At 40.9% G+C, this 25,553-nt stretch overlaps 1 protein-coding gene and 1 long non-coding RNA gene across 2 annotated transcripts in view; one reads left to right on the top strand and one right to left on the bottom strand.

The window, feature by feature from the left end:
- The window catches only part of arl15a (ADP-ribosylation factor-like 15a), a 106,471-nt gene that overhangs the window by 6,726 nt on the left and 74,192 nt on the right, over positions 1–25,553 (bottom strand). The gene's annotated exons all lie outside the window — the stretch shown is intronic.
- LOC123959974 lies at positions 2,836–11,050 on the top strand. Its single transcript, XR_006822411.1, has 2 exons — positions 2,836–3,210; positions 10,735–11,050. It is a non-coding gene; the product is annotated as an uncharacterized LOC123959974 (long non-coding RNA).

Raw genomic sequence — 25,553 nt, 5'->3', positions numbered from 1 at the left:
GCATCAAGAAACAAAAAACATCCCCAAACGTGCCAATTGTAATATCAAAATATGCCAAATAGATAAACAAACTGCCTTTCTGCAAACAATGTCACAGACACTTACATTATACCGGCAGTTGACCAATACCAGTAACTGGCATGCAGCCTAACATATCTGCCTTTGTTACGTTTGCAATGGTGATTTATTTACCTAAAAATTGTAGTAAAAGTAATTTTCCATGGAGCATTCTCATTATTTTATCTGTACCCTGTATGTTTCCTATAGTCATTTTGGCAGTAGAGTTTATGCCAAGTAATTCAGTGCCAAGTGCCTTTCTCAAGGGTGCAATGGCCGAGGTCCAATGTTCAGGATCTTTCTGATAAAAGGACTTACTGTGGTCCGATGGTCTTGTGCTATGTACACATATTTGGGAAATCTAAAGTCAGTTCGAGCATTCTTGCAGAGGTTAACAGCAAAGCCAGATGGAGCAGACGCAGGTTTGTTGGATACACTCCTACAGCAGATCAGTATCGTAAAAGAAAGTTAAATGACCTGCGCTGTCAACTCTCAATTTCTCATCTAGGGCAAGTTTTTTTTTGTCAAGTCTGGCTCTTGCGGTTGCCTCGGGTTCCAAAAGTCTGAGAAAAATATCTAAACTAAATTTAATAATATCAAATAATACTAATAATCTCTTCCTGTTTAAGTAATGGGATCGTAAAAGAGAAGAACAGGAAATGTTCACTTGAAAAGATTGTGCCTTTCAGCCATGTTTAGAAAAGCCAAAACATAAAGACGCGCTGATAAAAAGACTTACTCAAACAGATAGGTTATTCTTCAAACACTGCTTTCCTGCAGGCAACTATCAAAACTCGTCTGTGGAGCAAGGAGATCTTTACTCAATAAACTCACTGGAGAACCAACAATTTGAGCCTTTTGGTTTTCATTTGAACTTCAGCAGGGATCCTTTTTCAACAAAAATAACATCCTTTCTCCAAAGGCTACTTAAGAGCATATCTGCATAAAGTGACCGATGGGAAAGGCAGCAGAAAGAAACCAAATGTATCTTCACATATACTGTAGCATCAGGTTTTAGAAGAGATTATGTAAATACAGTATAAGCTTTAAAATAACTGTGGCTCAGTCACTCAGTGGAGGATATGGCCTCCAATGCCCTTGACCTAATATGTACCATGACCACATGTCTATCCTGCTTCACTGTCATGTGTCAAAACCTCACCACAAGAGTAAGCTATATAACTGGGGAAAGAAGCATTAGGGTGTCTCTGAACTAGGGAAAGTGGCATACTCAAATATCCAAGACAATCAATTACACCATCCCTTGACATGTTGGCCCCTGTGAAAATATCAGTCACTTGGAAAGTAGCCCACGCTGGCGACTGCATTGAAATGGGAGGGTAATGTGAGATCCACTTACCATATAATAGATATGCTTTTGTTTGCTTTTCCGGCTTACCTAAAGAGCCTTAAAGACATGAGAAAGCCCGGAGGTCCCCAAGAAGAGAACACTTGGAAAGCCTGTGAAAAAACAAACACTGCACCACAAACTGTGGGAGGTGTCAAATGAAACAGCCCTCTGGCCAGCAAGTAAAACCTAAAGCCTATTTAAGCAAGGCTGTAATACCTTGGGCAGTGGACCCAAGGTTTTCCATCTGAGGGGATTACTGTCCCAGAGCCTTACCCAAGGTAGATAATGACCTGATCACCTGTTAAGTGAAAGTATTAGCTGTAGGTGAGGCACATGCACCACATGAAGTGAGGACTTCAGGACTTCCCTCTGAATTTTGTTGGGATGGCTAGTGGGTGGCACAGCACCGAGAGGGATGTATAAAAAAAGTATGGCCAAACCCTGCCTCATCTCGTGTCCTCAACAATGCCGACACTGTAGTGGGTGCCGTGGACAAATCTACATGGCTCATGGGTACCTTCAGACCAACAGGCCAATCAATAAGGAGCTGTGCATAGTTGGCACTAGTCACAATTATGTAATTGCAGTGGTTTGCGGGTGCTACTCATGTTAGACCTTGCAGCAGGGCTTAAAAAGAGAAGAAAAAGCCATGTACAAGTTTAAAACAACCTAAAAGGCGACAAAAAAACAATACATGGAAGAGACCTAAAGTCTGAGAATGGAGTCAGAGGGAATAGGGAAAAGACAAAACGATATGGACTTTCACTTTCATTTTCTGTGGAAACGATCAGGGCTAGCCAGCACTTAAGCGTTGACGCCACCCTGGAACTAAGCCATAGCTGTAGAACTACTGGACCAGGGGATTCAGCAGGCAACAAATTAAGACTTAAGTTCCCATATCACAGTACAAAAACGGTGCTGCCTTTAGATTTACAGTCTTGTTGCACTCGGGGGGGGGGGGACGGGGGCGGGCTCCCTCAGGCTCAGCTGAGTGCAGGTTCAAAGTGTTTCACTTGGGGGACACTTCTCTTCAAAGCCACTGACCACTGCCAGATCAGAGCCATCCTCAGAGGCGCTGTAAATCTAAGCAAGACTGCACAGGGAACATTCTTCCCAACCCTTTCAGTAGCACAGAGGCATTTATTTTTCTTGCAGCAGATCAGATGACTTACACAACACTGGCTGCTCTTACCTGGGTAAATGACCCATGCCTCAAGTCTGGTAGTGGCAACAGCAGATGCAGTGTGTGTTTGCGGAACACACATTCAAACATAAACACAGGAGATTAGGGCTAGGTCATAATTCAATAATGTTTATGCCCTTTCAACAGAATCATACTGTGATGATATGATCTTATTATGTTATCATTTTACAAATTTCTGCATTCCAAATGAATCATTCTCAGCAAAATGTTATCATAAACAAAACAAAATTTTGTTTTACATGTGTAGAGTTTGGTGTCATGTGAACAGCAGTGAGACAGACTGTTTGTATTTCGATTATGTCAGGAACCGTTCATCCACTCGACTTGAAACATGGCGGGTGTGTTGCTGTGGACCCAAGGGAGTGCAGTGTCACATTTGGTGCAATATGAACACGCAACATGTTCAGAATTAATAAATACACTAGAGAACAGCACTGAGCGGAGCTCTGCAGCAGCTACGGGGGAGGAACGCTCGCAGGGGCACAGAGGAGCTGCTTGCACTATGCTGCTCAGCTCTTCATCTGTGAGAGCGGGTACCAGGCTTATTTGCTCCGATGTGGTAGTGAACTGTTGACATGAAGTTACCATCATCACGGAGGTTTGATATATGTTAAAAATTATTTTGTTGAAACAGAGTTGTAAGTGCTGAATATCGAGCAGTATCTCTGCCATTGTCATGTTGTTTCATTGTTAAATAAAGCTGTGTTATTAATGCTGTAGGTTAGGGGTTGACAAATAAGCTTTAGTGTCCAATTAGCTCAGCCAGTAGTGCACAGACCTTTCAGTCGGAGGATTGCATTTTCGGTCCCGCCTTGCCTGAACCCATTTTTTTCCCTTCTTCAACAAATTAACTGTGAAGAGACTGTTTCACATGCTCACAATAAAGCATGTGCTGGAGTTTGCGCGTCCCAGCTATTGATCCACATCCATCAACCTATTATTATTTTAATTTTCCCAGCATGTCCAGGCAGAGGACATTTCTGTGCTTCTCATTCAGAGGAATCCAATAACACTTTTCCTGACGGCTATTTCATAATTGTGTTAAGCACGCCACGAACTCAGAAATTTTCAAAGTAAAAGCTCTCAATGTGACACGAAATACAGCAGTGCTGCAAAAAAACTGTGCTTTTATTTTGTAGGCACAATCACTTAAGAGGAAGTGATTGTCATAACTGACATCTATTTTATACGACAGTATTATTAAACCTAACGCATTGGGTTTCTGATATAGCATAACATCTTAAAATACATTTCTTTTTGGGTCAGGTCTCTGAAAGTGATCAAGGACTGAACTGGTGGTACTTCCGCTTTAATCTTGAGAAACTGCAGAGCTTCATTCAACTTACACTGTAAATTTCCAGCTAAACTGAGGCTTATCGTTGACTCTTTTCTCTCTCTCTCGCCTGCCATTCACCAGTCTTGTGCAGAGTTTTGCTCGCATTCTGTGCTGCCAACAACTGCATGCACGTCGCTGTTCCTCATGTGTCCAAGTAGCCGGCTATTTAAAAATGATAAAATATTCTTTGTGTGGTTCATCAACGGTGATAAATTATCCGAAAGTCCTGCGAGGTGCGGACAACTCGGCACAACTCGGTTCTGTCTTTTCAGCAAGTCCTCTTCTGCCACTACACACACATACACGCTACGCCTACACATGCGCACTGACAACCCAGGGTTAGGGTTACAATTTTGGATTTATTTAAGCACTTTAAAAACATTTATTGAAAGTTTTATTCTTTTTACATGTTTATTTACAGCATTACGTTGAAATGTATATTGTAATAGACTGTATATGAACTTATTGTCAGAAAACTGGTAGTTCTATGTATAGGTTCTACGTCTAAAATCAGATGTTGAGCACCTTGTATCGCTGCGAAACTTCGACTGTGAAATTGACAGTCGAATCAGGCTCCGCCCACTGAAGCATTGAATCTTCGACTATTCGGGATCACTCCTATCAACAACCATGAATTAAATTTTCTATAGTTAAGACTGCAGGTTGGGGACAGAGGGGAAGAAAAACATCCTCTTGTGTAGGTTGGAAAGTAATTGGCAGGTTCAGTAGCTGGGACATGGCCCCTTCACCAGGGGTTGACCTGTAGGACACTAAGAAAGAAAAGGGCAAACTATCTGTGTTGTGTGTGTGGTTGGGGAGGTGGGGCGCCCATGTTGGCCTTGCCTTATTACAGATTTACAGTAACTCAATTTATTAAAGGCCAGGAGGTCCCTGACAAGGAACATCTGGTCTGTGGGACTGGAACGGGTGAGCTGGCATCCTGCCCATGCTCCCTGCTGCAGGGGCCAATGCACCAGCACCTTCCCTCAAGACCGCCCTCCCTCTCTCTTCTTCTTGTGAAAAAGGCCGCCTTGCTGTAGCAGCCCACACAGAGGGCCCTCAAAGCCCAGGAGGTCTGTTACAAGCCACCCCTCCTCCTCCAGGACCCCCCTAGTGGGACCCTCCACCCCTTTTCACTCTGGGGCCCCCCTTTCATGCTCCAGTCCTGACAGTTGACCAGCTTTAAAGCTGCAGCAGGCCCCTGCTTTAGCACACAGCACGCGGCATTACAATCAAAGTGTTCCCCTTCTGCAAAAGATTTAAACCATGCATCAAGTTGGAGTCTGCACACAACCTCTCTCACGTATTCAAACAGACACACACACACACACACACACACACATACATACACACTCAAATGCCAAGGGACCATCATATTTGAAATTCAAGGTTGCTGGGTTTTCTTACCTTTTCTGCCTTTCAAACCCTCTCCTCTTTGCAATCATGACCACAACTTCATTGTTTCTTTGTGTGTCTGTGCATGTGTATGTTTGTGTGTGTTCTGTAAATTAATCGGAGCGATTTCTTACAAAAGATGACAACAGCCAATGCTGTGGCCCAGGCTAAGTAAAAGCAGCCCCAGGAGGGCAAACATTTTCATAACACAACTGTGAAGGATTAAAGCTGTCCGATTTGCTCCTACTTTATCAAGTAATTATGCATAAACTCAATGACAGTGAGATATTTAATAAGTGAAGAACAAGGGAGACTTTAATAGAAGTCTTACTCGAGCCAATTATGTGGAGCCTGAATGAAACTTTTCCAAGAGTTTCAACATTTGTAAAACATTGCTAAGCCATCAAGGAAACTTTTAGAAAAAAGCATTAGTCATTTTGAGTTTTGTCAAATGGGTAAGTTTCAATGGATGAAAAACTCCATGAATGAGAACCCCCAGAGATTCCCAGCGTTTGATCCCTGTGAGTCAGCAATGGAACCTGGGGGTCAAATCACATAGTGAATAGGGTTTCGGAAGTCTTCTCCTGGCCAGTGGCGGCCGGTCGTCCGACCCTGCTTGACCAGCAGACAATGGGAGAGCACTGACCACAATTTGGGGGGGGGGGGGGGGGGGGGGGGGGGGGGATTCTTTTCTCCTCCAATAGAAAGTCCTGTCCTGAATAGGGTCTGGCTGGCTGAATTGCGTTCCACACTGATTTTCAGAGTAAGGACCCACTGGGGTCAGGGTTCAGCAGCATTTGACGCAGGCTGTGGGAAAAAGCGAGCACGGTGCCCGCACAACCTGCCGACTGCCCTCTCACCCATAGTGCCCCTTAACCTCCCAAAGGGACCAACCACCAGCCCAGGGATGACAGGACAAGAAAGGCAGTATGGGTGGGAAAAGGAAAGAAAGTAGAGATGAAGGTGGGCGGGAATGCCGCACTAGCAGGATAGACAAAGATGTAAGCGAGATAAACCATCAAAGAAACGAGAAGTTTCTAAGTGGCTTCACATATTGCGCTTCGAAGGTCTAACACACATTCTCTAGAGGGTAATCAATATGTGATGCTTGACTGGTTTTCCAACCCTCGCCTCCCAAGCTGGGATGGATGAAACCGGGTACATGTCTGTGAGATCTCTCCTGACACTGAGGGTCTGCAGTCCTTTTTTGTGTAATCACTCACACACCACACACGCAAACAGAGGTTAACAGGCGCTATGGAAACGTATGCTACAGTACCTCTAAAAGTGGCTCACCATTTATGAAAGAGTGAGATATATATTTACAAGCAAAAACATCTGGACTCACAACTCTTTCCTTCTTAGTAGTCTGACATGAGGCCACCTAGCAAGATTGCATGGAAAGTTCAGAATTTCTCCGCCAAATATGTTGCACCCCACTCTTGACTTTATCCTGTTTTCAAATGTAATAATTAGTGAATGACATTAGCGAGCACTTTCCGGTGACCATCAGTAAAAGCGACAACCTTCCTGCTACTTCATTTCCCTCAACGAACAGTAAGAAGATATGATACCCAGACACGAGTCTGGCACTTTGTTCCACATGCAAAATGCAAAGGTGTTGCTCACTCTCCAGCCACCACTGAGGCAATTTTATGTTGCCCTGCTTGTTCAGAAACGGAAAGCGTTTCACATAGATCACAGACATTGTGGGATGGGAGACCGCTTACGTGAGCTTCAACAATCCTTGTTTATTAACTTCACACTGGCAAGAAATACTAATGATACGAGTGGCATCGCTCACGTTACCCCGAGGTTATAGAAATTATCAAGAAATGCAAACTTGACAGGGCTGAAGCAGCTATCAAACATCTCTGCATTAGGTTACATTATTAAATAACATCATGAACAGCAATGACAAGGTAAAGTGTAACACAAGATTGAAAGGCAGACTCTGGTATTTAAAGACAGCTTAATTGTAACAGTTTAATGTTCTGTTGGAAAATCAAGCAGTCAGTACTGTGTTTTCCCAGGGAGGATAGAGTCATGGCGGGGCCACTGGCTAGCTAGAGACACCTCTTAAAAAACTATCACGTGCTGCTTTACATGGAATGTCACACTTCAGGGTGCCATACAGTACACCTCATCAACTGACAGGAGGGAACAGAAAACACACTCACAAACTGCACTGCATCTTATGCAGTTAGTGTAATTTGTTCAGAAATAATAAAGTCAATCCTTCATTTAACACAATGTACTATACAGTCTCATCATCACTATTAACTGAATATACTGGCAAGAATAATGTGGTGTTTTTCTCAGTGCTAATATAACAGAGCTCTGCAATTCACATGCCACAAACTGGATTTTTCACAAATCAGTCAACTGATACATTAGATGTGTCCCGGCCAAATGTTTTGTTTGTGCACTGTTAAATAACATGAAGCACCATTGTGGCAAGCATACGTTAAGTAAACCAGTTAGTGGCTACTGGCGTCCAAAACAGGAAGTTAAAAATTACTCATAAAAACAAACATCAAAAGAGTAACAGGCAGCAAAGTAGGAAGTTCACTCTGGCACTGGCATTTGTATATTATCTGGAGAGAGTGTGCCCTCATTTAAAAGTCTGACACCTTGTAAAGAAAAAGAGGCACTGGACTGATTCATCATGTTTCCATGTAAACAGTATAACAATATAATTTTACATGTTGAAAAAAATTAGTTTATGTATTCAGAAGAGGAGTTAATCACAAAAACAAATGGTATTGCATGAGTAATAATAATCAGTATTATAGCTCAGCATTTCCTAAAATATTACAGTGAAAGAAATCCTCTTTCACACAGACATATCCAGGGCCAACTTGAGCTTTCAGTGCATTGTTACTTGGTGGTCAGTATGTTTATATAACGTGGCCATAGAGCCGTTTTGCACTTGGCTAGAAATGAGGGACAGAGCTCAGCAAGGTCACCTGCTCCTCATCCGTTTTTCCACTGTAGCCAGCAACTCACAAGTCAGGGGATGGGGGTGGGGAGGGTCGTTTGCTGACCGGCTTCAGTCTAGACGGCTCAATACGCAGTTGACTTTTTAAACCCGCTTGTCTGGAAAAAGAGCAGACGTGAGGTAAGAGGGGGTGAGCTGCAGCAGAGAGGTGGTGGTGCATTTTGGCTGCCACAGCGAGTGGGCTCGACTCGCTACGAGCAAGCAGAGAGAGAGGGGATGAGAGAAAAAGGGAATGAGAGGAAGAGAGAGAAAGAGACAGCGAGAGAGATAAACAAGCAGCAAGGCAGAGGAGAGAGAGAGAGAACGCGAGAGACGCTATCGGTGAGAGCTATCAGAGTCGCTGGCTGTGGCTCCATTGTCAAGGTCAGTGAGCCGCGGAGTAAAAAGTCACGCCACCTGACCCCCCTCCCTCTCCGCCTGTCTGCTTTCCTGCTGTTCATCCCCTGTCCTCCCCCTCAGTACCTCCATCAGTCTCGTCTGCTCAGTCAGCATACACGGGGAGAGAATCTGATCTCACTGATTGCACAAATATTCTATAGTGACAACACATCATACAAGAGGTATTTTACAATTTGTCTCTTTATGTAGTTTGATAGGGAGAGTAAAAAATACATTTAAAAAAAAACATCCACCTGCAAACGATACTGAACATCTGAATGCGTCACTTTCTATAATAAAATAGATTGTTAATTCCCCAATCTGTGAAAACACTATGGTGGTCTCTCTGCTGAGGCTGTGCCTAAACTCTGCACCAGAAATATATTTATGCAGCAGCTGGACCTTTAGAGCACATTCATCTTCATTTGGCATCCCGGAGAAAGGTTTTAATGGGAAATTAGCACACTTCAAAAAGAATGTCAGTTTGAAATGCTGACTGCACTCAATTTGCAGTTTTCATTAGTCCCAATCTTTGGCAGTCTAGCTGATAAAAATTATTTGACATTGCACAATGATCTCATCTTTACAAGACTGGCAATGAGCCCTTTGGAAGTTCTCTTAATTATTATTCTGCAGAGAGAGGAAGAAAGATTATATTGGCTCACTTCTACTTTTGCAACATTACTTAACTCTCTTAAGGCAAAAGCAACCCACTGAAGGATACAGACATCTGCTGAATCATTTGATGGGGCTGCAGCAAACCGTTACTGATTGGCTGGTTGGTCTGAATGCTTACTCCTCATGATTTAATATAGATGAAAAGACAAAGACTAAGAGAGGGTATAGCTCACAGACTGCCCTTATGATGATTAAGCACTGACCGGAGCTTATTTTGGCGATGAGGTATGTGAAAAAACAAAGGGCAAGCCAACGCAGTGACATGCTGTGCAGCGTTAAGCACAGCAACACTTTTGACGTGAGAATCAGTGTTTATAATTATATTCCTAAAAAAAGTTTTAAATTTAAAAATTAGCCTGCGGCGATCAAAAACAAGCAGAGGGAGGACAGAACACACCCACCAGGACCCATCACGACTTATGGTGATAGAGTCAATCAACAGACATCTGAAATTGTATCATACACAATAGCACCACGCACGTCATGACTGGATCAAAACTTTACTTTTCAAAGGGCTGTGTTGGTGTCATATCATAGGAAGCTGTCAGAGTTGTGTGAAAACAACAATTCTGGTGAAAGACTGACATTCATCTTTTTTTAGAGGATATGGATTTGCTCATTGTTCACACTGTGTCATTCTTTCTCATCATCTTGCACTGCTTGACCTGTCCCCTCTCAGAAACTACCTGCAAAGACCCCAAACTAATTATTAAATTCTAATTCTGTGTTTAAGAAATTTCTCTTCTGCACCAACAATGACTGATCTCACATTTTACTGCAGCAGAATTAGCAGAAACCAGCTTTTAATTTGGAGCCTTTTTAGAGATGACTGTGACTCTGATGCTGTATGTATGTTCTTGTGTGACAGGATGCATTTTGTTGCATGTCTTTCTATTTCTTTGGCTGTACTCAGGTCTATCTTGCAAAATATGTCTTGATCTCAATAAGATTACCTAGTTAAATTAAATCTATAATAAAACTCGTTTTTGTCAATAACTGATAACATTATGTACTAAATCTACAAAAGGAAATTAAAAGGTCAAACTGGCAACATTTGTATACTCCTGATGAAAAGCAGGGAGTATTTCTGTGTACTTAAACAACATCACTTAACATTTGTATTTATGACTGATGTACAACTTTCATCCTGTTGATTATTGTAAATGAGGTGGCAATAATTAGACATTTCCACTCAGTGATGACGCAAGTGCAAGGTATTGTAAGGGTGATCTTAACAAGTTTGTTAGAGCCATTTGGTAACAGAGTTGCTCACACTGTGTTGTTTCCTGCTAAAAGGTTCATTGATTGGCCCTTACCTGTGCCTCATCTTTTAGACAACCAATCAGAAGCCACTGGGGAATTTAGAGCCACCAGCGTCACAGGCCACAGTGACACACACACCATGTGCCAGACGTTTGACGAAAGTTTCAGACACTCTGCGCCACATGAATCATTGAGCACAGCCACCACCCAGTGTGTGCCAAGACCTGCAAGTTCACCATGTGCAAAATGTGACAGAGGACAGTGGTTGACTAGCCACTTCCGGCTTGGACTATTCCCAACGCAGTTTGATCAAAAAGTTATCATCGCATTACCTGCAATGTCAAGCGACCGCGATGGACACTGAAAATAAAATTACTGTCCCAGCTACATAAGGTATTCTCTCCCTCTTTTTTTATTTTTTAAAGTAAATCATTTTGTTCAAATTAATTTCTCAGGGCCCCAGGCTGTGACATATTTTGTTTATGGATAAGTGAACTTGTAAGTCGAAATTTGCAATGTGCACCTTTTTGGGAAAGCAATCAAGACCCAGCTGATTAAAGAAGAATCCAGATGGTTTTAAATTAAGTGATCCGTTCCAATACATTTTAATAAAAACAGTCTGAGCAAGGTTTAGAAATTCCTAGAAATCCATGGTTACCAAAACATGATATATATGCTGCCCATCATTGTGTTGAGATGAATCATCTTGAAAGTCTTAATTCTAACAAATTACCTCTTTTGATCATAACCGTCAGATCATGTCCAAAACAAATATTAGGAACCTACTCACTTTGGATAACATTAATGTGCGATATATTGAAGGTGCAAAGAGGGCAGGCAAGATTCAGCATGTGCTGAGCTCCATAAGTTTTGCAGGGCAGGACAAGCAGTAACACATTACATACTTGGCACTTTAACTACCTACGTGCTCCATGCTGAGAGAACTTATTAGAACTAATTAATGGCTAAGAGCAAGTGGTCTATATCGGATGTAACATTCAAGTAGCCATCTGGATGTCTACCACCTGTTGAGGGTGAGTAAGAACATTGTGTGGCTAGGAAAGAGATGCGTCATATTTCAAACAAAAAGTCACAGTTGTTTTTCCAAACTTTGTCCACTTACTAAAATAGTTTTAAATAGAGTATTTCTGATGAATCAACCAATCAAACCATATATCCAGCTTCCAGTCTATCTATATCTATGAATACATTAATCCAACTATCATTTACGTCTATCTATTTAGACAAATTTCGAAGCAGCCAAATTATGAGAGCCTTGATAAGATGTAATATGATGCAGTGGGTTACAATGTATTTTGTAAGTGTTTTCTTGCTTTTATCGTGTATCTTGTTATCTGTTCTATGATTTTTAATTGTCTTTGCATTTGTGAAAGCATTTTGTAACGTGGTTTTTAACAAGTGCTCTCTAAATAATAAGATTATTATTTATTATTATTTATCATTATGTGATGCAAAATGTTAACACTGTAGTTTTATAACTGTAAGAAGAAATCCTAAATAACAACAAAAGCTACACATCCGCTCCCTTTAGTAATAGAAGAGGAAGAGTTATCAATCTTTATATACTTTTCAATCAGACATGAAAATATGGCATTCGTTAACAACAGTGCCTTTCCACAGACAGAATAACAAAAGAAACACACAATGTTCATATTTAAAAACTTCATCTTTAAATAAAAGTCAGTGACAGTCTGCTGTTCACAGTGCGCTGTGTGTAAAGAATATCTTCTACAGTGCTCTTTTTGCCGGCACATAAGCTGCAGACACGCAGAGCCAAGTCTCTGTTTTCTTTGAGCGAGGGGCAGAGGGGGGCATGTGACGTGTATGAGTTGTCACACTCGCAGACAGGCAGAGACAGAGAGAGACAAACACCAAGGGAGATCATTTTGAATTAAACATGGGAGAAGCAGAAACAACAGGGATTATTATTAGATGTTAAAATGTCTGGTTAATAACACTGAAGCCTAATACAAGCTGTTGGAACTGATGCGTGTTACATCAGATCCATGAATCATCACACCACTAACCACCAATTTATACAGCTCTGTTTTTCTGTCTATTTCTATGAAACTGTGGGGTTTCCCTGACCTGGAGCTAGAACACAAACCTAAGACTAAATTGATAATTAAAACATAATATAATTAAGACATGGCTTGACAACATGGCTTTGTGTAGTGTTAAGTTTCTTTTATTTTCTGGACTGCACAATATATTTAGGTGCTGGTAGTTTGTTATGTGTGTGTGTGTGTTCTTTATGAATTTGGACATTGCTAAGACACACTACTAATTATCATGTATGATAAAACAAAAAAAAACACACAGGCCTTTAAACCTTTACAACAAAAGACACGACGAAAAGTGAGAACATAAACAGTGAATATATATATATGATATGGTGTGTACAGTTCAGTTCCTCAGCATATCAAGTAGCCACACAGGCAGAAAGTACAATGATTGATGTACCAGTGCAAACAAGTCCAGCCAGAGTTCAGTCCAATGCCTACAGTGCGTGCAGGTCCTGTATGGGATCTTGTGGTGGTCTAGCAAGAGGGTGTAAAGTGTTCTGACAGCTGTAGGAAAGGAGCTCTTTCTAAATCGGGAGGTTTTGTATGTCATCATCATCCTAAATATGCGAAAAGTATAGGTGGAAAACATTTTGCATGGAGCTTGCACATGGCACGAGAAAACACAAACAAGGTGCGAGTATTACAATAATCCAGATACCGGAGCAGTATGTGTAAAGTTTCCCTCCTTGCATGCTGAAATCATTGAGGTAACATCATACAATTAATTAATATCCATTATCTATGACTGCTTATCCCTGCAGGGCCTTGGCAAGGCTCTAAAAGGTGAGCAAACCTCTACATGACAGCAGGAAATGTCCAGTCCAGTCCAGTTCGTGCTGTTTGTATTTTTCTCTATTAATGAATCAGTGAGTCAAACCAATTTCCAAACTTAAAGAGATAAATATACTATCACTTCATTGAGATTTCAGAGTTCAAAATCATTAACACCAATCCCAAGGATCTTGGAAACTTGTTTAAACAAATGTCCTGAATGTGTATTAAACAAAAGAAAACAGGGAAGCTGATGTATTGAAATAATGTACCATTACTTTGTTTTTGTTTTTTGTGTTCAACCAGTTTCTCCAGTGCTGTAGAAAAAAATCTAACCTTTAAAGAAACAGCTGTAGGTTAGTTTCAGTGACATTCATGAAAGGAAAAAAAGTTTTTTTCCGCATGCTGCTAAAAGCTAGTCAACTCATTAAATGTACAACATTTCCATTGAATGACTCTCATCAGATTAATCAGGCATTCATGAAGGTAACAAAATGCCTCTGACAGCAGAGGTTATCAGTTAAAGGTAACTGTATATATTGTTGTGCAACATTTACAGTACCTAAAACCTGCTCCGTAGCAGAGGTGAGAGTCTTGAGAAAGAGCTCTTCTCCAGCGCTATCGGCAAATTGCCTCCAAGTGATTAAGTGAAGCCTTCACGGTGAGGAGTAAATTGGTACATTTTGGATGAGAGTCAAATGGACATAAATTACAAAATCAAAGTCAAATCAAATCAAAGCGAGTGAAGCATAGTTTGCTGAGTGAGTATTGTTATGGTAGTTGGACCTGTTCCAAAAAGTGGCAGTGGCTTCTTTAGTAGCACAAAGAGCTGCTCATTCTCATTGTCTGACTGCCTTTCCAATGCTTTCATCCTTCTTTATTAAGACACAGAAGTGCTACAGGGGTATCACTTGCATCACGTTCACTAGGTGGAAACGCTGCTGAAAATATATATGGCTGTATAAGATGCTTTGCAGTGGTGGAAAGAAAGTACATTTACTCAAGCACTGCACCTACACAGTACAATTCTGAGTTACTTGTACTTTACTTGATTATATAGTACATTTTAAACTACTTTATACACTCACTGGCCCCCTTTTGCCTTCAGAACTGCCTTAATTCTTCGTGGCATACTTTCAACAAGGTGTTGGAAACATTCCTCAGAGACTTTGGTCCATACTGTCATGATAGCATCACGCAGTTGCTGCAGATTTGTCGGCTGCACATCCATGATGCTAATCTCCCGTTCCACCACATCCCAAAGGTGCTCTACTACATTCAGACCTGGTGACTGTGGAGGTCACTGGAGTACAGTGAACTCATTGTCACGTTCAAGAAACCAGTTAGAGATGATTTGAGCTTTGTGACATGGTGCTTTATCCTGCTGGAAATAGCCATCAGAAGGTGGGTACACTGTGGTCATAAAGGGATGGACATGGTCAGCAATAATACTTAGGTAGGCTGTCGTGTTTAAACAATGCTCAACTGGTACTAGGGGACCCAAAGTGAAAAGAAAATATCCCCCACATCATTAAACCACCAGCAATACATTTATTTGGTAGTAGTTACTGTAGTTACTAGTTACTTTGCAGATTTTAAAAACCTATGACCATATAAAACACAATGTATTGTTATACAGTAAATTAAACCACCTAACACCTACATTAAAACAGCTACAACATTAAAACGCGAGCGACTTACATGTTACTACGTCAATTATAACCCAATAGTATAACATATAATGATATTACAGTGACATTTCAATTAATTCAACAATCCCATTTTGAATGCACAGTGAGTACTTTTATACTTTAAGTACATTTTCTTGATAATAGCTAAGTCGTTTTACTTACTTAAGATTTTGAAAGCAGTAGTTTTACGTGCAACAGATTGTAATACTTCTTCCAACACTGATGCTTTGTGGTGAAGTGACTCTACTGGAGGTGTGAGCACTACTGTTTGGTGTGCATGTCAAGTAAACAATAAGGGCCCTCAATACCCATGCATTACTTCAAAAGGCCTCAATTACAAGAGATTATTACACATAAATGTTTCCGTTAAACATGCCATTGTGCGGACGTATACAGTTTTCAGCAATAATTGTGAGAGTTGGAATCCCATCCTCTCCATTGTCAATGATTGGCAGTTTATTTCCACAGGTGAAAAATAGACTCCTTCCACAGGCTAGGATTACCAAAGAAAAGAGGAAACAATATCATAAATGTTGTATAGCGGAAAGCCCCGTCTGCTCAGCAGACACTAAAGGAGTAATTTAAATAGAGCAGGAAGGAGGAAAAAAGCTTGTGCCACACATTGGAAAATAAAAATATTTCTGGCCTTTTCCTAGAATAAAAAGCAAAGGACATGTATCTTGTTTGAGCGTCTGCATCCACATCCTTAGAAAGCAGAGCTACCGCAGCCTTCATCTGGAAGCTATGACACAGCTGCTTCACAAACACCTAAAATCATTTGATTCACTTCCAGTAAGTACCCGAATCTAATCAGCAGGAGCAGATTGTTCCGAGAGGATGTCAGCGCTGACGACTGGTCATGCCGCAGGGTGCAGACAATAGGCAGACTCCCTGCAAGCTAACCCACGTAAGGTCATTCTGGTCATATCACATCAGAGACCTTTAACATTTCACCATTAGCCCCCATTAGGTCTCAGTGGGCTTAGTCATATCCTTAGACATTTTGATCATTCCACAGTATCACTGGTGAAACCTGAGGAGCAGTGACTAGTCTTCAAGACTTGACATACCACACCACGTGCAAAGAGGATGCACGCAGGGATACAGATCCACTGATCTCACAAAAACTGCTTTTGTAATTTGGTGTTACATAAAAAGAACACATTTTTAAAAGTTAACAATTATATGTGCCTGCTTTGAAAATTGCCTCCACTCTCCCAACAAACACCAAAAACAAGCCATACTACCAGCCCACAATTCCTTCATGGTATAATGCAACATGGCACACCGGGGGAAATGCTTTAAATCGGTGCTCACGTATCCACAACGATAAAAAAAGGATGAATAGGTGGTTTTGCAAATCTGGTACATGTCGGTGGTACAGAGACAATTATGTGCTATGCCCACAGTTTAAGAAGCAAAATTGACAACAATTACCACCACCCACTTAGGGACTGGAAAGAATAATGTTCTGTGTGGGAAACGAGACAGATTTTCTTTCAAATTTGCACTTAGCAACAGGACAAATTGCATATCGGGCATGACAAAACATGTGCTACCAAAAAACAAAACACATCATTAGGATTTTGGCTCTGATGTACATCACAGTGGCTCAGCAATACTTAGATCACAGTTTGGATGAGGGGGTGATTATTTAAAAAAAACAAAGTTCATCTCAAAGTGACACTTTTAAACCACCACTGCAACATTGGTGAAATCCACACATCTTCAGCAAGTTTGCCATGTTGTGTAGTTCCACCTAAGCTTTTAACAATATAACTGAAGTAGGCAGGAGCTAGCCAGCGGCAAAAATCATTTAATTCCAAAAATTCACATGGTGAAATCAAGATGAGTGTTTAGGACAATGGAACCATTTAACTTCAGATCACTTACATTAAAGTGCTCAAGCCTCACTTTCAGTGTGTTAACTCCACTATTAAACAAAGAGCATTCGATTTTCACCATTAACAGCAAACTCAACTTCAGTTGTTTCAGAAAATATAAGACAGACATGGAACTACACTATTTATCTTGCTGTGTGTTATGGAAGTATTAAGTACAATCAGTACAAACTGACATTTTGGCTTCTGAAAGAATTATTCTTTCAAGTCATAATTTTGTTCTTTTAAATTTAAAAACAACTATTAGATAAAACAGGGTGGATCACAGCCTTTGGTGTATATGGGCAACAAGGTGATCAAACACACTGTCAGAGCTGGGTTACAATGGACTTTTCCGCAGCCTTTTTTGTTCGAGTTGTTTGCATATAAGAGTAGGGCTGAGGTTCAGGTGTAGGCCCTCAGGCTCAACTAATCCTACTTGAAGTGCCCGTCAAATTAGACCATGTAATCAGGAATGCGCTGCAAAGCAGGTGTGTTAATAATGCTTATTAAACAAATGCCCCGTTTACTGCTGTCTGCTTTGGATACCTGATGTTGGTGATGTCATGACAGACATTGAAGGGAGGGAGAGAGAAGGAGGTAAGGTTAGTGAGGAGTATTTTCACAGACTGGCGAGTCCAGACAGAGAGGCAGAGCGAAAATAGCTCAAGGGGCAAACAAGGTAACCTTTTTCAAACGACGCTTCAGGGGGTGTCTGCCAAGTCCCACACAATACTGTCTGCAGTGAATGTCTGTGTTGCAGTTTATTTGCACTGCAGAACAAAATATCTTAAAACGTCTGGGAGCATCGTCTTAAGGCAGATCAAATCTACCGAAACAGTCCAAAGCTGCTCATCTGAATGCCAAAAATGCATCACCGCCTGTACCATAATATGTTCCTTGCAAAAATAACAGTTTTGCCCAGAGATTGTGACGTTGTTGAGACTCTTACATCCAAAAATACTTGTGAATCCATACTGGCCTGACAAGGAATCCTACTGTTTAGATGAATTATAGAATATAATAATCTAATCACAACAAAAGATCAATGGACTATCCATTACAACCACTGCTGAATAATGCTAGCTGTGCATGCACACAGACTATCATACATAAAAAGTTTAAATACCTTTGCTTCCTTAATACAACCTTATTACAATATTTACACTTGTGTAAATACACTAATGTGCAGAACCAAACCCACTTTGGACTATTAAGTACTATGCCATTATCAATCATTTAGCTGAATTGCATCACATGCTCTCATTAGTCATCGCAGAGGGAGCGATATCAAAGTAGTTCATGGATTCTTTTCTTACTCTGTCATTAAGGCTGATTATTCACCACTAACTTAATTCTACATCTGCTACTTAAACTGTTTATCATTACGATTGTGTCTCTTTTTTTTTATAGTTTGGGCCATTTTCATCACATGTAATCATACACTTTACAGGTCAAGGAAACTTGAATCAATGTCAATATAGTCCTACATATCATGAGATCATCTCGCACATATAGAGGAATGCAGACCCTACACTCCCTGCTGGTGCCGTGGACTAAGCTGGGCACATAAACATGTTGCACTGAGGTCATGGACATCCTCTTGTGTTCATGACATCATAACCACAGAAAAAGCCACGAACACCTAGTATGAGGCTATAATCAGATCTCCTACATGGTAACTGTTGTCAAGAATAAGGCCCAGAGGATAACCCTGACTGATAGACTTGAAAGATGAGCATATCCATTCTAAGACATCTCCATGATTCACAGGGAAGGCCTCTGTTGTTGAGGGGGGTGGGGGTTAAGGCTGTGCGACAAGTCTGGACACACTCGTGCCAGCCGGGACATCCCCATTAAGGGGCCACTTGGTTCTAAAAGTGGAGAGAGATGGGGCAAGAGGATCAAATGGCCAGTTGTTTACAAGGTGTTTGCACACTCACACAGATAAGAACTCAAGGGACAAGAAGGCAGGTGATCCTTGGTCTTAGTGTGACGCTCAGATCAGGGGAAGAAATAACACGAGATGGCAAAAAAGAATATAAGGAAAACAAATCAGGAATGTGGAATCCCCACGTCCCCCAATGTTGTTCATTTTTATTAATTAATTTTTTATGTTTTCTAAAGGCGCCACAATACATAATGTTTAGCCAAATTAAGAGGTTGCTGAAGTCACAGGAAACTGTCATTGCCATCTCAGAAATAACTCATAGACTTGTCTTGACTGTTAAAGCACACAAGTAGTAGCAATGAAATAGCTACGAGTCATGCACTTATTGAGGATGTGATGTGGGAAGTGTTGGGCAGTAACGCTGTCATTCTGTGGGAAACACTGGAAAGTAATATAGTAACGTAACGAGTAACGTAACTAGTTACTTTTATCACCCAGTAATAAGTAAAGTAATATTATTACTTTTTTAAGGAGTAATAAGTAACTAGTAATATATTAAAATTTCTGAGTAACTTGCCTAACACTGGATGTGAGCCCAAAAAAGAAAACAAAAAGAAAAAAAAAAGGAGCCCAGAAATGACTGAAGTGAATGATGTGTGGAAGCAGGAGCGGTGGATTTAAGTGCTACAAAGTGACTGGCCATGCCCTCTCTTTGTGTCCTAAGGCCAGAGTGCATCCTCTGAGTCCCCTGACGTGCTCAGGCCTCATTCATGGGTAATGTACCAGACAGAGCAGATTACTCCCCTTTCTTCATTCTCTCCGCTCAGTCGAGGAAGCCCTCCCTGGCCACACCTTTTTGCCCACTTTCTCTGTTGTCCTCTTTGTCAAGTTGACAGAGATGCCAAGCATGCACGAATTTGAAAAGTTTGACGAAGGGAATATGTAGAAATCTAGGAAAATATTTAAGCACTAAGGTGGTGTTGCCCTTTTTTAACCTGGCATCATACTTATCTTTATCTGAGGTCCTGGCTATTTAAACATACTAGCACTTGCACGTCACAAAGAACAAACAGGTCCATGCAATTCAACCCATTGTTGAAGAAATAAGTAATAAAGCTTGCTCAAATTAAACAGGATGTTTTATACAGAGCACAATCTGTGCATTTGTTCTTGTTCCATAATAACTTTGGCACACTGTTCCTCTGAGTGAACAGTTCAACATCAGGGACTGTTTGAAGTGATGGTTACAACCGGATCTCTGAGACTGAGTGATTGCTATCAGCGACTTGTGTTTTCTTAAGTCCTTCAAGAGGAATCTGAAGATTTCCACATTGGTTATGCACTGTGAGCAGTGCTGGGACACTATGCAGCGTTTACATACACTCACTCATCCATCTCACACACAACAGTGATGGAGGATTGTTGGGCAATGAGGCATTCAAGTCTAGTCCATGGCCTATTTGTCTCCAATGACCAGTGGCTGCTCAAATGTAAATAGCTGAAAAAATATATAATTTTTTTCTCAGCTCAGTGCCACAGCTGCAAAAATGGAACAAATTATCCGTTGCGGTGTACTGCTCAACGCTTAAATTATTATCAAACCAGACACCACAATTCCTTGCAACAGGTTTGATATGATCCACTATTGAACCACCAGATGACAGAATTCGTTTTGCTATGAGCTGGGACCCAATGACAAGGATCTGTGTTTTGTTTAAGTTCAGCTGATGAAAATGCTTAGACATCCAGTTTTTGACCTCACAAATGCCGTTGTTAAGTGAACTGCAACCCAGGGTCTGCGACTATAACAGGCAGACACATCTGCGTATCATCAGCATAAAAAGAGACACCATGTCAATGAAAAATGTGCTCAATGGGTGGCACGTATAAAGAAAATAACATTGGTCCCAAACCAGACACGTGAGGCACGCCATACTTAACAGAAGAAAATGAAGAGACATAGCTGTTTACAGATACACAGAACCAAATCTAATCATGTATCAACCATGCACGTCTAATAAAAACATAATACAAATTAATTACAAATTAATATATTGTATTACTAACCTACAATTTATTGCTGTTGGCCAATCTGTCAAGGAGATTCTTCAACGAATCATTCATTGCAGTGGAATGTGTTGTCGTTCAGTAACATCTACTTTGATTGTGGTGTACACAGTGCGATAGGTTCACTATCACATAGCCACACAGATGGTCCCTTCTCAGGACCCTTCTCCACTGACTTAGACATTGGCACTGTCACAAACTCACGCAGACAGAGTGAAAGAGAGCAAAAAGAAAGGGAAGAGCTGGCATATGAGTAAGGTCCACAGGTTTGGCATCCAGTGGGGCTGGCAGAAACACAGCTAAAGATGGCTGAGTGCATTCCCAGCCCTGGCAAAACAAATGGAACTGTTGTTTGGGTTCAGAGGAGCTGGCCCTCAGAAAGGACACTGGGAGAGGGAGGTGGAGGGGTGGGCAGGCCAGACAGGGACAGGCGAGGACACTGGAGCAGGGTGACAGGGTTGCATGGCTCACACCACCCACATCAGCTCCAACAAACAGCATCGAACTGTTCCCAGAGGGAAATGTTTGTGGAGGAAAAAAAGGTCAAACTCGGTGGAAGTCACAACGTAAATACAAAAGTTGTACTGTACGAAACAAAAGATTTGCATTGCATCAGAGAACGAAATACATATGATATCATATGATGAGAAAACAAGCCATGACGTGTTGCTTTATGGAGGCATTTAAACTGTATAGCTGCCATCAAAGGGTTTTTTGTTGATATTTTCTGAATGAAAGTGACTGTGAAGCTCTGTTTGATGAATCAGTTGAATGAAGGATGTGGTGATTAAGACATTATTCAACCATAAATTATCTGTTAGGGTAATAATGCCATAATATTGTTCTGTCTTCTTTTGACTTTGCGCTCAAGCATTTCAGGAGAGTAACCCTGATCACAGGAAACTGAGGAGGAGCGTCTCATGTGGCTCAGACAGCCCAGGGGTCTCTGTCATTTGGTGCGATTAAGACGCAAGTGGAGCTGTAACAGTGAAACTACCCAATGCAGCACGCACTGCAAACAGTGACGGGTAGGCCCTGAGATGTATGTGGGAGTGACTTAGCATAAGCATATATTTTTGGCGCCCCCCAAAGAGGTTTTAGCAAGCACCAAAGAAAAATCACCAGCGCCAAAATGATTAGAACTGGGGGGAAAAAGCGTTCCCAATTTGTTTTAATAGCCATTTATCAAACAACTGTTGACCAATCAGAACATAAACTTAAATACGACATCTTTGACTTCCAGCAGTCACCTCTCCTCTCATCCACAGCGCTGTATTTTACAGATGCAGCTGGCGCTGGATTTATAAACCAGCTGCTGCGTTGTCTGCACCTAAACGCTCCACTATGAAGCTACTGGCACTTTTACATTGTACTCTTTGGCGTACCGGCACCGGTACTCTTCTCTGCACTCCCCATATCAGGTTTTCTGGCCACTACATAACGCTCTCCTGTTCCCGTACTCTCCTGCCTGCTAATCATCGCAGAGAGGTTGGGATTGGGTGCCATTCATGGAGCCGTGCGTTTAAAGTTGCTTGTCAAAATCACTTTTCGTGAACCGACCAATCACAGCCTGGAGTAGGCGAGACATTAAAAAAAGGTTAAGGCGCAACAGCAAACTTTATGTTGAACTTGTGTTTCTGTATGCATGGCTATTATTATTATCAACAACTTAGTACTTGCATAAACAAATGAGACACTAACCACCATGTAGAGCATTTTTCTTGCACAATAACTTAATGACTGCAAACAACCCACAAAAATGTAACAGCTGTTTTGTCCAACTTGAATTAATATTATTGGCCACTAATGGTAAGCTATATTGTAGCCTGTACTATGATCTGAACTTACAATGAATAAACTAACATTATCCCTAATCAAATCAAACCTAATCAAATCTTAACCACAGTGGTGAAGGCTCATATCAGAAAATGGTTTTGTTAGTAAAACAGCTAAATCTCTACTAATAAACTATCTGTAGGCAGATCATCCAAATAAAGTGTAACATGTAAATATTTTATTATACTAACATTATAATATTTATTATTACAATAACTTTACTCCTTCAGGTTGTGGGTATTATTTGTTAATCAAATATTCAGAAATAACAAGAAAAAGCATAGATTTCGGACATAAGGTAACTCATTGCCTTTACTGTACGCATACCGATCATGCTTACTGTCACGCAAAGTCACCCTCAAAGGCCTATTCTGAGCCAGGAAAAACCCTGATTGATGCCGGCTGACTTTAAGAAGCAGTTTAGGAGGGAGGAAGACTGCAGAAGTTGGTGGTCACCTTCCCTTATCAGCTGCTCAGATCCTCTCCATTATGAACATTTTGGTCCAAAAACTTCAAGAACTAAACTCAGCAATTAAGCGAGGAATTTAAAAGTTTATTTAGCGTTCATATCTTAAGACAAAGTAGACAAATAATGGATTAAATGAAATTTTGTCCAAAGGGTGTGTGGGTTCCATGTGTACTGGCCAGATGAAACCAAAAAACACATGCAAGTAGACCACAGTGAAGCATTTCTAAATATAGGAACATTTCTAGTTCTTTGCAATCAAAACCTATATGACACAACCCTATCCACCCTATTCACCAACTGGAAATGATGTAATAACTGCTTAACTGCATGCACACCGTAATTAAAAACCAGCAGTCAGTACAGTTCAGCAACCCCTTTTAGCACGATATGTTATCTCGCTTGAAGAATGTTTGCGATAATGCTGTGGCTTTAATCATACCCAGGCAGGGTTCTGGAGCTCAAGACACCTATCTTCCAAATCCTCTCCGTCACAAATCCATTTTTGGTAGACATTTTTCAGAACCATTAAATGTGTCTTGGTGTCTGCAGACAGGGTGGCCATGGTTGTTTACCAGCTTTGGCTGGGGCAGGGGAATGAAAGAATGCTGTTTAACCACAAGACTGAAATTCATTCAATACGGTATTATGTCATTTCAATACTCCTATTAATGACAGCCATTTATGAAGTCAAAAATGCAAGAATGTGGATGGGTGTTATGATTTACTATTAAACTACTCAATCTTCTTTTTGTGGTCTTCCTAAAACAGTAAGAATGTTTAAATTAACAGGTGTTTAATGATCTTTGAGTAACTCTTGAAATAATTTATTTAAAAAGTCTTTCTTAATCATCTTGCATATTCTTTAGACTCTGTATACAGTGAATATTACTCATAGCTACTTGACTAGGCTTTTCATTTGACAGGGTTGAAAAGCAGAAAACCTTTCAGGAAGGGAAACATTCGATCTGTCACCACAGTCACTCTGACAAGGCAGGTCTGAACTGTACCAGACAGAGTTAGCAAACACTACCAGACCCTCTTTAAGCCTATATGAAGAATATATTAATAGTTGCTATCATTAGAAACTCTCCAGCCAACACTGTCATCATAAATTATTCAGCAGACTTTTTCATATGCAGGCTTCCAATTTCAGATTCTATCATGCAACACTGCAGAGCTTGCCTTACCTGCTGAGGGGCCTCAAACTCCAAAGTTTGAGATACTCGCAGTGTAACGAGGTGTCAATGTAATGCTCTGCATTTCCTATAGTCTTCTTCTTCTATCCATCAACTTGGACATACAGCAGGGACTTTAGTACGTCTTCAATACCATGAACAGTATACTGATATGACGGGGAAAGTATTGAGATTATTTTGAGTTAAGATAGTTTAAGAAACAATGATCCAATAAATAAATATATACACACACACACACACACACACAATATTATATATATATATATATATACACACACACACACACACACACAGTGAGGAAAATAAGTATTTGAACACCCTGCTATTTTGCAAGTTCTCCCACTTAGAAATCATGGAGGGGTCTGAAATTCTCATCGTAGGTGCATGTCCACTGTGAGAGACATAATCTAAAAAAGAAAATCCAGAAATCACAATGTATGATTTTTTAACTATTTATTTGTATGATACTTATAAGTATTTGAACGCCTGTCTATCAGCTAGAATTCTGACTCTCAAAGACCTGTTAGTCTGCCTTCAAAATGTCCACCTCCACTCCATTTATTATCCTAAATTAGATGCACCTGTTTGAGGTCATTAGCTGCATAAAGACACCTGTCCACCCCATACAATCAGTAAGAATCCAACTACTAACATGGCCAAGACCAAAGAGCTGTCCAAAGACACTACAGACAAAATTGTACACCTCCGCAAGGCTGGAAAGAGCTACGGGGAAATTGCCAAGCAGCTTGGTGAAAAAAGGTCCACTGTTGGAGCAATCATTAGAAAATGGAAGAAGCTAAACATGACTGTCAATCTCCCTCGGACTGGGGCTCCATGCAAGATCTCACCTCGTGGGGTCTCAATGATCCTAAGAAAGGTGAGAAATCAGCCCAGAACCACACGGGAGGAGCCGGTCAATGACCTGAAAAGAGCTGGGACCACCGTTTCCAAGGTTACTGTTGGTAATACACTAAGACGTCATGGTTTGAAATCATAAATGGC

The sequence above is a fragment of the Micropterus dolomieu genome, linkage group LG21 (genome assembly GCF_021292245.1).
Source record: "Micropterus dolomieu isolate WLL.071019.BEF.003 ecotype Adirondacks linkage group LG21, ASM2129224v1, whole genome shotgun sequence".
Lineage (NCBI taxonomy): Eukaryota > Metazoa > Chordata > Actinopteri > Centrarchiformes > Centrarchidae > Micropterus > Micropterus dolomieu.
The sequence above is the reverse complement of the archived record's forward strand: the minus strand, read 5'-3'. Positions and strand labels throughout refer to the sequence as shown.